The sequence below is a fragment of the Octopus bimaculoides genome, chromosome 25 (genome assembly GCF_046866305.1).
Source record: "Octopus bimaculoides isolate indiv1 chromosome 25, ASM4686630v1, whole genome shotgun sequence".
Taxonomy (NCBI): Eukaryota; Metazoa; Mollusca; class Cephalopoda; order Octopoda; family Octopodidae; genus Octopus; species Octopus bimaculoides.
In genome coordinates this window covers 16,243,098-16,258,338 of record NC_142952.1, presented here as the reverse complement: position 1 = coordinate 16,258,338, position 15,241 = coordinate 16,243,098, and the positions used below count along the sequence as shown (strand labels likewise).

Below are 15,241 nucleotides of genomic sequence, written 5' to 3'. Positions count from 1 at the left end.
CCCTTCAAACGTTTGGCCTCATGGAGGCAATGATAAGTGACTGAGACTGTTGGCGATATGTACTTGAGAAGATCCATCAAGCCAAGTGAAATTGTAGTTGTGGCCGATGCCAGTGTCATGTAACTGACACCCATGCTAGTGGCACATAAAAAGCACCCATACACACTTGAAGAGGTTGGTGTTAGGAAGCGCATGCAGCTATAGAAACCATGCCAAATCAGATTGGAACTTGGTGCAGCCCTCCAGCTTACCACTTTCAGTGAAACTATCTAACTAATGCCAGAATGGAAGCAGACGCTAAATGATAATGAAGAGAGAAGCTGGTATATGCAAGCAGACATAAACATATACCCAAAAATACATTCTCTTTCTCACACACAGACCAATTCTGAAACACATGGTTCAATGTAGTATTGAAGTGTACAAACTACTGCTACTGATGGTGATGATTTGTGACAAAGACAGGAATGTCAACCAAATATTTATAGAAAAAAAAAAAATCAATATGAGATTTTTACACTTATTGTCAATACATTCACAGTAGGTACAAGATCAAAATTTAGGGTTAATTGGGAGAAAATGAGCAGTGTCCATGACTCTTTTTAATAGGCCCTACATTCTCAGACTGAAGAGATGGATGTGGCTGATTCCTAGCATTTGCAAATAAATGACAGCAAGCTAAAGAAAAAACTAAAAGGGAATGAGAAAGGTATGGAATTTTGGTTCAGATGTTTGTGATAGAGCAAACTATACTCAAGGGCACCTAAGGATCAGGGACCAGAACCTAAGTGTAGAAGGGCCATGATATAAGTATAAAAGAAGTATAGTGGAAATGATGGATTGCACCAGAACAATGGAAAACTGAATTTAAAAAAAGTTTTTTAAATAGATAGTTCATTAAGAGAATATTGAATAGAAACAGTCATCAGATGTTAGTTAGCAGACTGTGAACAGGTGAGCGAATAGTGAGTGAATAAGATAAAAAAACAACAGCTTTACACAGCAGTTTCCACCAATTGGGAATCTAATTAACTGAAAAGTGTTCATTATTCTGAATTACCTGTATCACCAGTATTTTGTTAAAACACTGAAATAAGCAATCTGAGGCAGTATTCTTCATCTTTTGAGTTCTTATTTTGGAGGGTGACAGGTGATACAAATCAGTATCACAGACAATTTATTCCAGCTATCATGTCGACTTAGAAATAAACATAGAATTGGAATTTGAAATTTTCTACATTTTAAACTATCATAAAAAATGTTGCTATTCAAAGAGAATCACAATTCTTTTGATAGACAATTGCAAAGGATGCCATTCAAGCCATGTAAGACATATTCTGCTCCAATAGACCAGTAACAATGCTACTTTTAAAGAGATTCAAAGGAATATATCCATACAACAAATGGCAATTCTGGATGTTCCACAGCCTGAATGCAATAAGTTCTCATACAGAAGAGCAACATTTTTGAGAATATAAAAACTACTGTAAGAATCAACATAATAAGGATCAATGGAGACAAAACAATATTCTGTCTTATGTATATCAGTACTTTGTTCTCATGTATTGCAACAGAGTCAATGGTTTGTCCTCTCCTAATGAGATGTATCCATCATTAGGGGATTGGCTCTGTTGACTTTAAATAGGTTCAGTACTGCAAATCAGTAAAACAACCATGTATACAGAAATATATACAATTCCCTTGAATTTAAAGGAAATAGTAGAATCCAAGGAAAATAGTGATGTTCTAAGTTGGTAACATAGTAATACAAAAAAAATCAAAAGGTGTAAATAAATAAATAATTATGCTATGAGGAAGAAGAGAAATCTAATGCTTCAGGCAGAATTCTTTATTAGAGAGAGAAGGAATGTCTGCTAGTGTTGCAGGATAAGTAAATTGGAAGTAATGAGAGTGGAATAATTGTTATAACAGTAAAGAACATGGGAGAAGGAAGGCAATGTATGAGAAGGAGCAGCAAGGGAGGAAGAAGGGGAAGTAAGAGAGAAGGGTAGATAAGAAGTGTTGGTGGAGGGGCAAGAACTGACAATTAAGAGTGACGAAACATATAAAAGACAAGAGATTTGAAAACTGTTCAAGAGCAGTAGGCAAAGATAGGGAAACATTGTTGCAGACATACACATGCATACATGTAATTTATAAACACATTTGTAGATGCTTGCATGGGTTAAACAGGTCTTCTCCAAAGTAGTCTCACTACTTGTTACAACACCTTTGCCATCTTCATGAGGTTCAGTCTTCACTACTTCCCATGCTTTTCTCATGCTTCCTCTTCCACAAGTTCCTTGTATATGGATTATCAGGCACCACTTCTACCCAACTGTCATCCTTCACATGCATCACACGCCACAACCAGTGCAGTCTTCTTTTTTACACACTACATCTGATCATTCCTATACCCAGTTTTTTTTCTCTCAGTCTGTTTTTACTCATCATTCATGCACATTAACATTACACATTCAGCTGATCAAATTCATCTCATTTCTTTCCAGCCTCCAAGCATGCTCATTCAATGTTCATGATACCTTGCAAAAATTACCTGATTGACTACTTGAGTGACTAGCATCTGTTCTACTTCTCTGAATATTTTCAGCATCTAAGTGACTATCTGTGATGATCCAGTCTACTTTCCTTGCCTTTATAACCTTAACTGTGCTTTCAACTATATAGCTGTCAACTTCAATAGCTGGTTCCTCTGTTGGTTCCTTCCATTAATTCTTTACACTCAGCAACTGGGCACAGTAACACTTAAATGCCTCTTTCTTTTCGGTATCAAGTGTATTGCGCTTTCTTCTCAACAGCAAGTGTGCTGTGACCATTCTACATACAATTTTCCCCAATGGCATCTTAATTTCGGCTGACACACCGGTTAGCATTCCAGGGCACTGCATGTCTGATCTTTTTACTGGCAAAGTTCATACTTTCAGTTCCTCTGTGCTACATATACCTGATGGATATTTTTTCTTCTAGTTACCTCATATCAGTTCATGCCCCCTGCTTTCTTCCATTTTTTCTAAGTCTGTTTCTTGGATTTTGTGGTTCTATTTACTATACCATTCTACCACCATGTTACAGATCAACCTGCAACATGGTTGTGGCATGTAATAGATTGTCTTGAAGAAATTCCCAATTATCTTTCAATGTTAGTAATCTACCACTTTTTCCTTCTTCTCTTACATGTCAACTAGTATTTCCTTAAACCTACATCAAGCTGAGAGGTTTTTCATCTCTATCATCTTTTTTCCAGATTGTTTTGTATCTCTGAGTTTGCTTACCTCTTAATCTGATGCTCATCAGAGGGAAACCTATGATTCACAACCAGTTATCTACACTATTTTGTGGTGAGTATGAGGTCTACCTGGTTTGCATATTAATCTGATTGGAAGGTGATTGGTAGGTTTTCTGAGGCTAGTGTTACAAATACTCATGTAATTTGCATCAAGTCTTCAAGAATTTCAATCCATTTTTGTTCCTTGTACTGTATTCTATAGTTTCGATAAACACTGGAGTAGCCATCTTGAACATGTCTGTTAAAGTTGCCAGCTATGATATTGCAGTTACTGTCACTCATCTGTGAAGGTACTCTGCAAGAGGACGTCTTAAAAATAGTCTTTCTCTCATCTGTCAGTTCTGATTATGATACAAGGTCATTTCTGCTATCATGTTGGCTGTGACTAATTTAAAATCATTCATTAACATATTCTAATTACCTGAATTTATCAATTTCTCTGCAAAAAGATGCATGATCCACCAGCACACCTTGAAGAATTTGTATACGTGTTCTTTACATGCATGTATAAACAGAGACAAAATAACCAAACTGCATGGCCATCAAACAACAACAGATTAATTTTGCTGAATGAAATAACCTTTCAACTATTTATTTATCATTTACCAAACCATAATCTATCAGGTCATCCCATAAGTTCTGTTCGATTTTACCTTTTTTAAAATTGAATGAAATCTAATAGTATTTTTAAATGTCTAATGGAATTAAAAATTACTTTTATGCATTTGTGTACATTTGAACTAATTAAATATTATTTTACAGAATAATAGAATTAAAATTTCTTTGAATAAAACCCTTTATGACATGGAAGTATCCAAAAAGAATTTAAGGCACATAATGCTTTATGAGTACAAAAAAGGAAACTCTGCAGCGGAAGAGACTCCAAACATACACTCAGTAAGAATGCTAGAATGAAAGAACTTGCAGAAGATGGTTTTCAAAATTCAGAAGTGGAGATTTAAGCCTTGAAGGTGAAGATCGAACAGGACGTCCATTTGAGTTTGATGATAAGCTCCTTCAGGCATTACTTGAAGAAAATCCTGCATTATCAGTTGAAGAATTGGCAATAAAGCTTAGTAAACCATACAACTGTTCATCATCATCTTCAACAACTTGGAAAGGTTCCTAAACTTGGAAAACGGGTGATTCGTGAATTGTCTGAAAGCAACTGCAAATCCTGAGTTGACATCTGCTCTTTTCTCCATTCTCGCGAACTTATTTCACCCTTTTTGGATAGAATTATGACTTGTGATGAAAAATGGATCTTCTATCGAAATGTTAAATGTCGTAAACAGTGGCTTGGTAAAAAGGAAAAAGCTTAACCAACCACAACCGAGAAGGGAGCCTCATGGGAAAAAGGTTCTTCTCTCTATCTGGTGGGATTGCAAAGGAATAATTCACTTTGAATTTTTACTACCTAATGTAATAACCAATGCTCAAGTCTACTGTCAGCAATTAGAGCATTTGAACTAAGCTTTGAAGAAAAAAAGACCCGCTTTAGTGAATCGAAAAGGAGTGATGTTTCATCAGGACAATGCATGACCCCACACTGCAAAGATCACATCACAGAACATTGAAGAGGTTGGTTGGGAAAAAATTCCTCATCCACCTTATTCTCCCAACCTTGCTCCTTCAGACTACCATTTGTTTCATAGTTTACAGAATCATTTGGGGGTCATAACTTTCACAAGCCAGGAGGAGGTCGAAACTGACATTTCAGAGTTCTTCGCTTTGAAACGAAAAGTTTTACATTGATGGGATTAAAAATCTTGTAAATAGATAGAAGGAAGTCATAAATAATCAGGGAAAGTACATTGATGATTAAATTTCAATTAAATATAACATTTGATCACTTGTTTTCTTTATTCAAAATTTGGACAGAACTTGTGGGATGTCCTGATATTTATCATAGATAACCAAACAATGCTGCTATAAAGCTAGGTAACAGGTGTCTAATACAACGGTACCACATAAAAGCACTGGTACAATGGTACCACATAAATAACACTGGTACAATGGTACCACATAAATAACACGGGTGCTGGTTACATTTAAAAAGCACTGAAGTGTCTTTTTTATGAGCTCACCTCTGGTAAGCGACCAGAACATAAGCCAAGGATCAGGTATAAAGACTGTGAAAGAAAACCTGAAGAAATAATATATGAACAAAAGTGATTGGGAAATTGATGCTCTAGATTGGAACAAGTGGAGAGGTGCTGTTAGGACTGGTTGCAAAGGAACAACTGGAACTGATATCAACAGTGAACATTGGACATGTATTATCTGTGATCATATTCTGTTGTCAAAAGCAGGATACGTGAATCATATGAAATCACATGAAAATTGAAATGCCCAGGTAGGTAATCTTGAACACCAATATCTGGACTTAAAAGACATATGCTAGTTCACAAAAGCATTCCTTCAGAATCAGTTTCCAAAGGGCAAAGAAGTAGAAGAAACTTGAATAATATCTGTCCCATGTGTTTTAAACCTTGTCAGTCAGCAGCTGGTCTTAAAAGTCATATTATGCATATATATCACCCAAGGTTCTCATGTATATGAGTAGTGAACGACAACTACCAGAATGTATTCCAATTGAAATAAGCGAAATGGAGATTAAAAAATGAGGTGCCTTTTGACAAGTCACCTGTCAGGACACATCTGCACCAATGATGCGTCACAACTGTTTGTACAGGATCTCACCTGTGAGGCACTGGTGCATGATGGATCAAAGCAATCATAGTGAAGAATAGATTCTTGTGAATTCTATTTTCTTTGTTACATATTTTATATATGCATATATATACATGATGGATTCTCCCATCGAAGACAATGTATGAGTGTTCAGCTTGCCAAACGACCTGCACAAATGATTTGTTTATAGGGATCAAATATTTGTGCTGCACATGAGCTCACTCTCGCAATCAAATCAACATTGTCTGAACAGGTGCACTGTGTATCACACATCAGGTGTTGAAGTGATTGCAGAACAATGTGAGATGAGGTGGTTTACTCAAAACACAACGCACCACCCAGTCCAGAAATTGAAACCACGATCTCGTGATTGTGAGTACAACATCCTAACCACTAGGCCATGTGCCCTCACACGTACATACACACACACACACACATATGTATCTTTATATGTATGTTTGTATATCTATGGGTATATATTGGGTGTAAGTGTATGTATGTATATGTGTGTGTGTATATATATGTACATATGTATGGGTGTGGCTGTATGGTAAGTAGCTTGCTTACCAACCACATGGTTCCAGGTTCAGTCCCACTGCGTGGCACCTTGGGCAAGTGTCTTCTATTACAGCTTCAGGCCGACGAAAGCCTTGTGAGTGGATTTGGTAAATGGAAACTGAAAGAAGCCCGTTGTATATATGTGTGTGTATATATATATATATATATATATATATATATATATATGTGTGTGTGTGTGCGTGTGTGTTTGTGTTTGTCCCCCCAACATCACTTGACAACCGATGGTGGTGTGTTTACATCCCCGTAACATAGCGGTTCGGCAAAAGAGACTGATAGAATAAGTACTAGGCTTACAAAGAATAAGTCCTGGGGTCGATTTGCTCGACTAAAGGCGGTGCTCCAGCATGGCCTCAGTCAAATGACTGAAACAAGTAAAAGTGTAAAAGAGTATATATATATGCATATGTGTATATGTATATGTTCATGTGTGCATATACAGGAAGGGGAATTTCAACCATGTTTCGTGGTCTGCTACCACAACAGCTCATTTATAGGATCCAGTTAGCTCAAGACATCATCAGGAGGAACCACGTCTGGTTTCGGTCCTTATTCCTCTATCGTTTTGACGTGGCGGGGGGGGGGGGGGGAGGGAAATGCCTTTCAGAGGTGTCTTCAGCTCTGGTGTTGAGTGCATGTCTTCTTTCTCCTTCTTTCTTCTGTTCCCTGGCCTCTTCGATGCAGCGTCAACGAGTGCCAGCGTGCGACTGACTGTCTTGTCAAATTTTTTTATATTAATAGATCCAACTTAATTTTCTGTATCATTTGTACTCTGTGTAAGTTGGATCTATTAATATAAATATCTATATATATTTATACTTAAATATTCATTGTCTGAAAGTCTTCACTTTTTGCTTCCTCTTGTTTTGCATGTGTACACACACACACACATATATTGTATTTCATACCCAAACTGTTATATCTAATGTATCTAATTTGCTTATCCGCATATATTGCCTCTCTCTTTGTATGTATATATATATATATATATATATATATATATATATATATATATATATATATATATACATATTACATATATGCTCATATGTGTGTGCATGTGTTGGAGGGCTGCACCTCTGAATAAGGATTGATAAAGTATAGAGAGGAACCTCTAATCCTCCTGCAATGGGACAAACATACTTGTACTGGTGGTACAGTAAAATGTACTGAGTTTCCAAAGTAAACCTTGCATGACAATGACATTAGTTAGTTTTCTCTGTTTCAGTGTGTGCAAGATGATTTGGCCTGCAACAATTGACAACCTGTCCAGCATGGAAAAACTGTTGTAATATTATTATGGTAATGATGCTGGAACTGATGACAGTGATGAAAGTTTGAAAGAGAATAAAGCTGGTAATTACTAACCTCTGAAATGCTTTCACTATGTTAGTAGTAAAATAATATCCTGCAAAAAAAGAAAAGAAAAAAATCAATGCTTTGACAGTAAACAAGCAAAATACAGAAACATTGTAATTTTAACTATTACAATAACAGGAAGAGCAGCAACAACAATAGCAGGGGCAGCAGCAAGAACTATGGTGAGTGGTGGCACTGCTGTTGCTGCTGCTAAATCTACTTCCTCTCTGCTTACATCAATAAGAAAGGTCGACATAACACCATCTTATAATAATTATGCTTGTGATTACATTACTTAGCCCATTGGTAACACTTTCATGTGATTAGAGAAAAAGAAGGAGAAAGAAAAAGTGGGAACGAGAAGTGTCCATGACATGGTAGGGAGAACATAATATTTATTACGTAGTTAAAAAAGTTAGTTGAAGGTAGTGATATAGAGTAGAGTTAGGAATATAATTTTAGCAGAGGGGTGATGTTCTGATGGTGAGATTAGAGAGAGAGAGGGGCAATTGTTAGTGTATAGTGAAAAGTAATTTTTTTTAAACTGAACTAAGTGTTTTATACCACCTATCACTTAATGCATGTTCATCCCAAACTTGCCCTTCATTTTAGAAAGAAGCCATTTTCCCATCTGCCTGTCACTATGCAATGACTATTAATAAATCACAAAGGCAGACATATGATAAAGTGGGGCTGTTCTTGTCTGAACTTGTATTCAGCCATGTTGCATTCTCAAGGGCTATATGTTGCATTCTCAAGGGCTTGCAAATTATCTGATGTGAGAGTTAAAGTTATCAATACTGACAAACAAGGGAAAAGAAGAGTGAGAACTAACACGAAGAACAAAGTCTGCAAAGAAGTATTGGATTGAAAGATGTATGCAAACTGAAATGTGTATTGGCTCTGACCCATTACCTTGGCTTATAAGTTACCAACGATGAAGTTTTCAGAGTATGCCATGTTGCATTAAATTTTAACTCCTGTGAAATTGTGACCCCTATATTTTACATATAAAATAATTTTTTTTAACTATAAAATTTTCGTCTTCTAGATATGAAATTGTGACTATGTAAATTTTAAAATGTAATTTTTTCTGTTTATGGAAAAAATGGGAAAATATGAGTGAATATGTATTTCATGAGTGATGTGTATTAAATCTATAAAATTGGGCAGGAAGGGCATCCAGCTGTAGAAACTCTGCCAAATTTAGATTGGAGCCTGGTGTTGCCATCTGGTTTCACCAGTCCTCAGTCAAATCGTCCAACCCATGCTAGCATGGAAAGCGGACGTTAAACGATGATGATGATGATGATGAAAAAGCATATTCCAATTTCCATCATTTTTCAATGATTAGCATATGAGCGACTATCTTTTGATATAAACACAACATAGGCTTTTTTGGATAAAGTTTTCAGGAGTAACCTAGTAGGTTCACCATTAATTCTGTGGAATATTCATGGGTCTCACTAGTATCAATTATTTGTGTCTTGATCCTGTATTATTCCAAATACTGAACCCAATATCCCCATGGCTGTCTTAACTGTTTCTGCTTTTAGCCAAATTTACTTGGGTCTACTTCTGTCTGTGGAATTAAGAAGTTTGTTTCACAACTATGTATTTTGGGCTCAATCCCACAGTGAAACATTTTGTCTTCCAATATAGCTTTGGATCAACTAAAGTGTTGAATTTTATTTAATAGATGGAAACTGTGTAGGACTGTTTTTGCTGTTGGTTGACACAATCTATTGCTCTGTTTAACATCATCACTTCACCCTGGGTCCATCTTAAGAATAACTTCCTCAATTTATCCTGCTCAATTTATCATGGACACTGTTCTTTCTCCTCTGACTAAACCACTAAAAAAAATCTATCACTTTGTGTCAAAGAAGAAGCCTTTATATAGTCATTTGACTTGCTAAAAATAGCTAACAAATCTGCTTCAAATTATACTCTACTAGCTTAAAAAAAAAGGAAGGAGACATGGAATAACATGCCTGTAAAAATGATGGACGGTCACAGCTAGAACATCTATGATGAAACATTTTCTTGATCCGGGCTGATCTGGGGCTAAACAGCAACAAGCATTATCTTTTAACCTCTTCATCTTCCATTCATCATTAATTCTGTCAACTACTGGCCTGTCTCTTGCATAAACTGGTCACTTACACATAATCTTTGATATAAATTTATGCTGAATATCCAATTTTACCTTTTCTGTAGAAGAGGTATAGTTCTGTCTCTCTAAAAGAGGTTCTGTAGAGCCTCTACATTCACTATATATAGCATCTAGAATAACACTTTTTCATCCATCCATCCATCCATCCATCCATCCATCCATCCATCCATCCACACATATATATATATATGTGTGTGACCGTGTGCGCATCGTTGGCAATTTTCTTTCTCTGTCTTCCCTTTTTTGGACTTTTCCTATATTTCTGATGAAGAGCTCCACTCAAAAATTGGAATCCTCTTTTCTTTTCTTTCCTTTCCTGAGCGTCCAATAACACTGTACTTATTCCACGTCCTCACATTGTTGTTTTTTCATGTTTCTTCCTGCTTGTTCATGTTTAGATTGACTATATATATATATATATATCATTCAGTTACAAGTCTTTGGTAGGTCAACACTTGTTCAATGTATATTTTGTGGCAAGAGTGACAAGGAAGTTGTTTAGTTCGGTAGAACAAATGTAGAGTATTTTTATTTGAGAGCACTGTTTTTCACAATAATGGTTCACATTTTTCACGGATATATATCAGCAAAAGATATATAGATACATATATTTATAGACACGTGTACAATGAGCTTCCTCAGTTTCCAGTAATCAAATCCAACATCATCTGTCTGGGGTTACTGTGTAAGACAGTTTGCCCAGTGGAACTGAACCTGAAAGTATATGATTCTGAAGCAAACTTCTTAACCAGAATATTATAAAAAACTCTTTAATGCCAATATAACAACAAATTTCCAAATTTTTCATACCATTTATTTTGAACCTTTCTAATTAAGATCTCTTATTTATTACTCCACGGATCAATTTAGCTTGGAGTGTTTACAATGCTGAACTCAGCAGTGTAAATTTGATATTCAAAATTAAGTAATATCTTCTTTATCTAAGTTTTCATATCAATTTTTACACTGACTGAGTCACATGATTTAGGGGGGGGGGGAGTATAATCAGTGAAATCACCTCCCACTATTTAACTGATATTTTATTTTATCAGCCCCAGCAGAATGAAAGGCAAATTTTACCTCCACATGACTTTCACTCATCATCATCATCATCATCATCGTTTAACGTCAGCTTTCCATGCTAGCATGGGTTGGACGATTTGACTGAGGACTGGTGCAACCGGATGGCTACACCAGGCAATGTAACTGACATGCTAATAAATCTGACAATCCTATATTACTGACTTTCAAAATCCAGCACAAAATATATTTGATACCAGTAAGATGGTTTACAGTTGACTGGGTAATTATTGGGATTTTTGAACAATGAAAGTGAAAGGTGGAGTCAATCATTATTAAGTATATCCATGACGTGTTTAACTAACTACTGCATATCTTATTGCAGTTTGTAACTCCAGGTCAAAACTGAATGACCAAATTTATGATTAAAGGCGTTCCAACTCCTACCATCCCATTGTATTTTCAGACATTGTATTCAGAAATCATTATCCCATATATTTTTAAGGTGGTAAGTATTGATTTGAGGGAGATTTGGCTGCTATTTCCAAAAGATTGAGCAAGTATAGTGTCCTTTACTGGTTCAACTGAATATCTTTGTAGTTCTCTCTCGTCAACATAAACTGACCCCACACTAAAAAATACTACAACATATTTCATACTGAACTACATCAACCCTCATCTTGTTGTCCGAATGTTGCTGGTTTGTCTGTACTCTAAAGCAGAATAACACTTCTAAATACCAAAACAACAACATCCATAATTACACTAGATTATGAGCTGCTGCACAATTCTGAAGGAATTAGGTCCACTTTAACTCTGCTTTGACCATTACCACAACTTTTAATCAGACTAAATGTCAAAAAAGATATATCCTAGCTATGTGCTGCATAGCTCCAGGCCATGTTGTATAATATAATGAAGACTACAGTTAGCTAGAACACTACTAAAAGTGACCAGAGAGGAAGCAATCTTTCAACAAGTAATTACTAATTATATTAATCACTTCTCTTTCTGTGTTTGGTTTTTATGTTAGATTTCTCAAATGTTGTTTAGCTCCAGGTCAGCTTTGATTGAGTGCAGCAGTGGTCAAAAATATTTCAGCTATGTCATCCTGTCAATTTTTCAAAGTACAGTATGTCATGGACTATAATATCCTATGAGTGCTTTTTTTCAAGATAGTATGTTGTTTGAAGGAGATTTGGCTGCTATTTGTAGCAGATTGAACAACCATGTAGAGGCTAACTTGTTGCTTAGACAATTCAACACAAATCAAGCAGGCCTATAATTAGAAACTATGTCAAACCTCAGCACAGCCCTCTGGCTTGTTAATTCATATCAAACCATCAACCTATGCCAGCATGATAAAATAGGGCTTGTGAGTAAGGGCACACACACACACACACACACACACACACACATATATATATATATATATATATATATATATATATATATATATATATATATATATATATATATATATATATAGAATACAGAACATCATGGGCCTAACTAAAGTTTAATCGGTGCAGGCATGGCTGTGTGGTTAAGAAGCTCCCTTTGCAACCAGATGGTTTTGAATTAAGTGTCTTCTACTATAGTCCAGGAAAGACCAATGCCTTGTGAATGAAGTTTGTAGATGGAAACTGTGTGGAAGCCCATTGTGTGTGTGTGTGTGTGTGTGTGTGTGTGTGTGTGTGTGTGTGTCTTTGTGTCCCTGGCTCCACTGCTTGCCAGCTGGTGTTGGTTTGTTTATATACCCGTAACTCAGTGGTTCAGCAAAAGGAATTAATAGAATAAGTACTAGACTTTAAAAAAGAAGTACTGGGATTAATTTGTTTAACTAAAAATTCCATTAAGGTAGTGTCGCAGCATGACTGAAACAAGTAAAAGATAAAAGATGTATCTCTCAAATACCCTGATGGCTCATTAGAGGAAGTAGATAGTTTCTGCTACCTAGGGAACCAAATTAGTAGTGGGATGCATGGAGGGTGTGATAACTAGAATACGAATAGGATGGAGGAAATTCAGAAAGCTGTTGCCACTGTTGACCATGAAAGGTTTCTCTCTCCAAGTGAAAGGAAGATTGTATGATGCATGTATATGGATAGCAATTCTACATGGTGGTAAGATGTGGGCCATGAATGCAGAGGACATGTGAAGATTAGAAAGGAATAAAGCTTGTATGCTCTGCTACATGTATAATGTAAGTACACATGTTCAACAGAGTGCCAGTGTTCCGAGAGAGAAATTAGGCATAAGAGGAATTTGTTGCTGTGTGCAAGAGAGAAGACTGTGTTGGTTTGGTCATGTGATGTGGAGGGATGCTGACAGCTTCATAAAGAAGAGCTGGTCTCTCAGAGTGGATGGAACATGTGGAAGAGGGAGACCCAGGAAGGCATGGGATGAAGTACTGAAGAACAACTTCAGGAAGCTGAACCTTTCAGGCGAGATGACAAAGGAGTGAGATACCTAGCACCTGGCTGTACTCAAGAAGACCTGTACCCTGCAGCAGAAGTGTTAGGACCAATCCTTCTGACTGTGTAAAACACTCATAGTGGTGCTATGCAAAAATGCCTGTGCAGTGCCACATAAAAGCACCTCTGCGGCAACATGTAAAAGTACATGTGTGGTGACATGTAAAAGTGCCTGTGCAGCAACACATAAAAGCAACCATGTGACATCATGTAAAAGTGCCTGTGTAGCATGACGTAAAAGCATCTATGCAGTGCCACATAAAAGCCTCAGCACACTCAGTAAAGTGGTTGATGTTAGGAAGGGCATCCAGCTGCCAGTAGAAACCATGCTAGCATAGACAATGGATATTAAATGAAGATGACAATGACTATATCTATATATATACATACATACATACATACACACACATATATGTAGGTGTATATGTGTGTGTGTGTGTGTGTGTGTGTATATATATATATATATATATATATATATATATATATATATATATATATATATATATATATAGCATAGTGGTTAGGGTGTTGCACTCATGATCACATGATTGTAGGTTTGATTCTCAGGCAGGGAACTCCCAGACATAGAATTCATAATTCAATAAAAGGCAACAATTTTGATGTTAGATGGGTGTAGCTTTCAGTAGTTCTCAAGCCTTATGTACCTGCCCTGCATAACCCTGCATTCAGCTCTAGAGTGAATTAAATACATTGTCAGAAGGGCACAATAATTTCTACCTTCACTCAGTCTTACTAGGCATGTGTTTCATTACATGTGTATTTACCTTTAATGACTAAATTAATTTATAAACATGTTTTTTCTTGTGGGTGTATTACACACACACACACACACAAACACACACACACACACACATTATTCTTCCCATACACATTCACCAAGAAACACAAATGTAACCCCACCCACACATAATCTTGCCAACGTATACAAATACACCCCACCCAACACATGCAATCACACAAGTACACCACCCCAACACATACATACATGCAAATCCATACACATACACACTATGTACACAAATCTCTTTCAAAACAACCAAAGTGTAAATAAAAAGCAATATCATATTTCTAGAGTATTATTTACAATTTTCGTTAGGTGTTGTTTGCTGTTTCTAAAAGTTTGTTGGGAAATGTTATTGTTATTGTATTAGCAAGCTGTGCAGTTGTTGCTGCAGTAGTAACTGTTGTAGTAGTAGTAGTGGTGGTGGTGGTGGTGGTGGTGGTGCTGCTGCTACTGTTTGTAGTAGTAGTAGTAATAGTAGTAACAGTAGTAGTGAAGCTTGTCCAAACCATAAATTTGTTAGTGAAGAGACAGTACTTCATTTGAAAATGAAAAAGGTGGGTCGTATTGGGTGAAAACAATACCAATGAACAGAAGATAGTGCATAAGAGTGGTGGTATATGAAAAGGGTGGGTAGTAAATAGAGGGGTGTGAGTGGGAAATAAAGGAAGTTAAAGTCTCAGTTTGCCATTCTCTTTCATTATGACATTATCAACACTTTAACACTAGGTGTGTGTGTGTAAATGCACACACACACACAATATTTCAAGAAGATTTCAAGGAAAAAACAGCTGTGTTTGAAAAATATTTCATTTTATTTTGTTCCAAAT

General features: G+C 36.3%; 1 protein-coding gene across 16 annotated transcripts in view; it reads right to left on the bottom strand.

Annotated features, from left to right (window-relative positions):
* LOC106869828 (uncharacterized) overlaps positions 1–15,241 on the bottom strand; it is a 484,455-nt gene that overhangs the window by 274,877 nt on the left and 194,337 nt on the right. For 15 of the 16 annotated variants that reach the window (XM_052976406.2, XM_052976408.2, XM_052976409.2 and 12 more), the window contains exon 3: positions 7,946–7,985. The exons of the other annotated variant lie outside the window; for it this stretch is intronic. The gene's annotated coding sequence lies outside the window, so the exon portion shown is untranslated. The remainder of the gene's footprint in view (positions 1–7,945; positions 7,986–15,241) is intronic. 16 annotated transcript variants of the gene reach the window in all.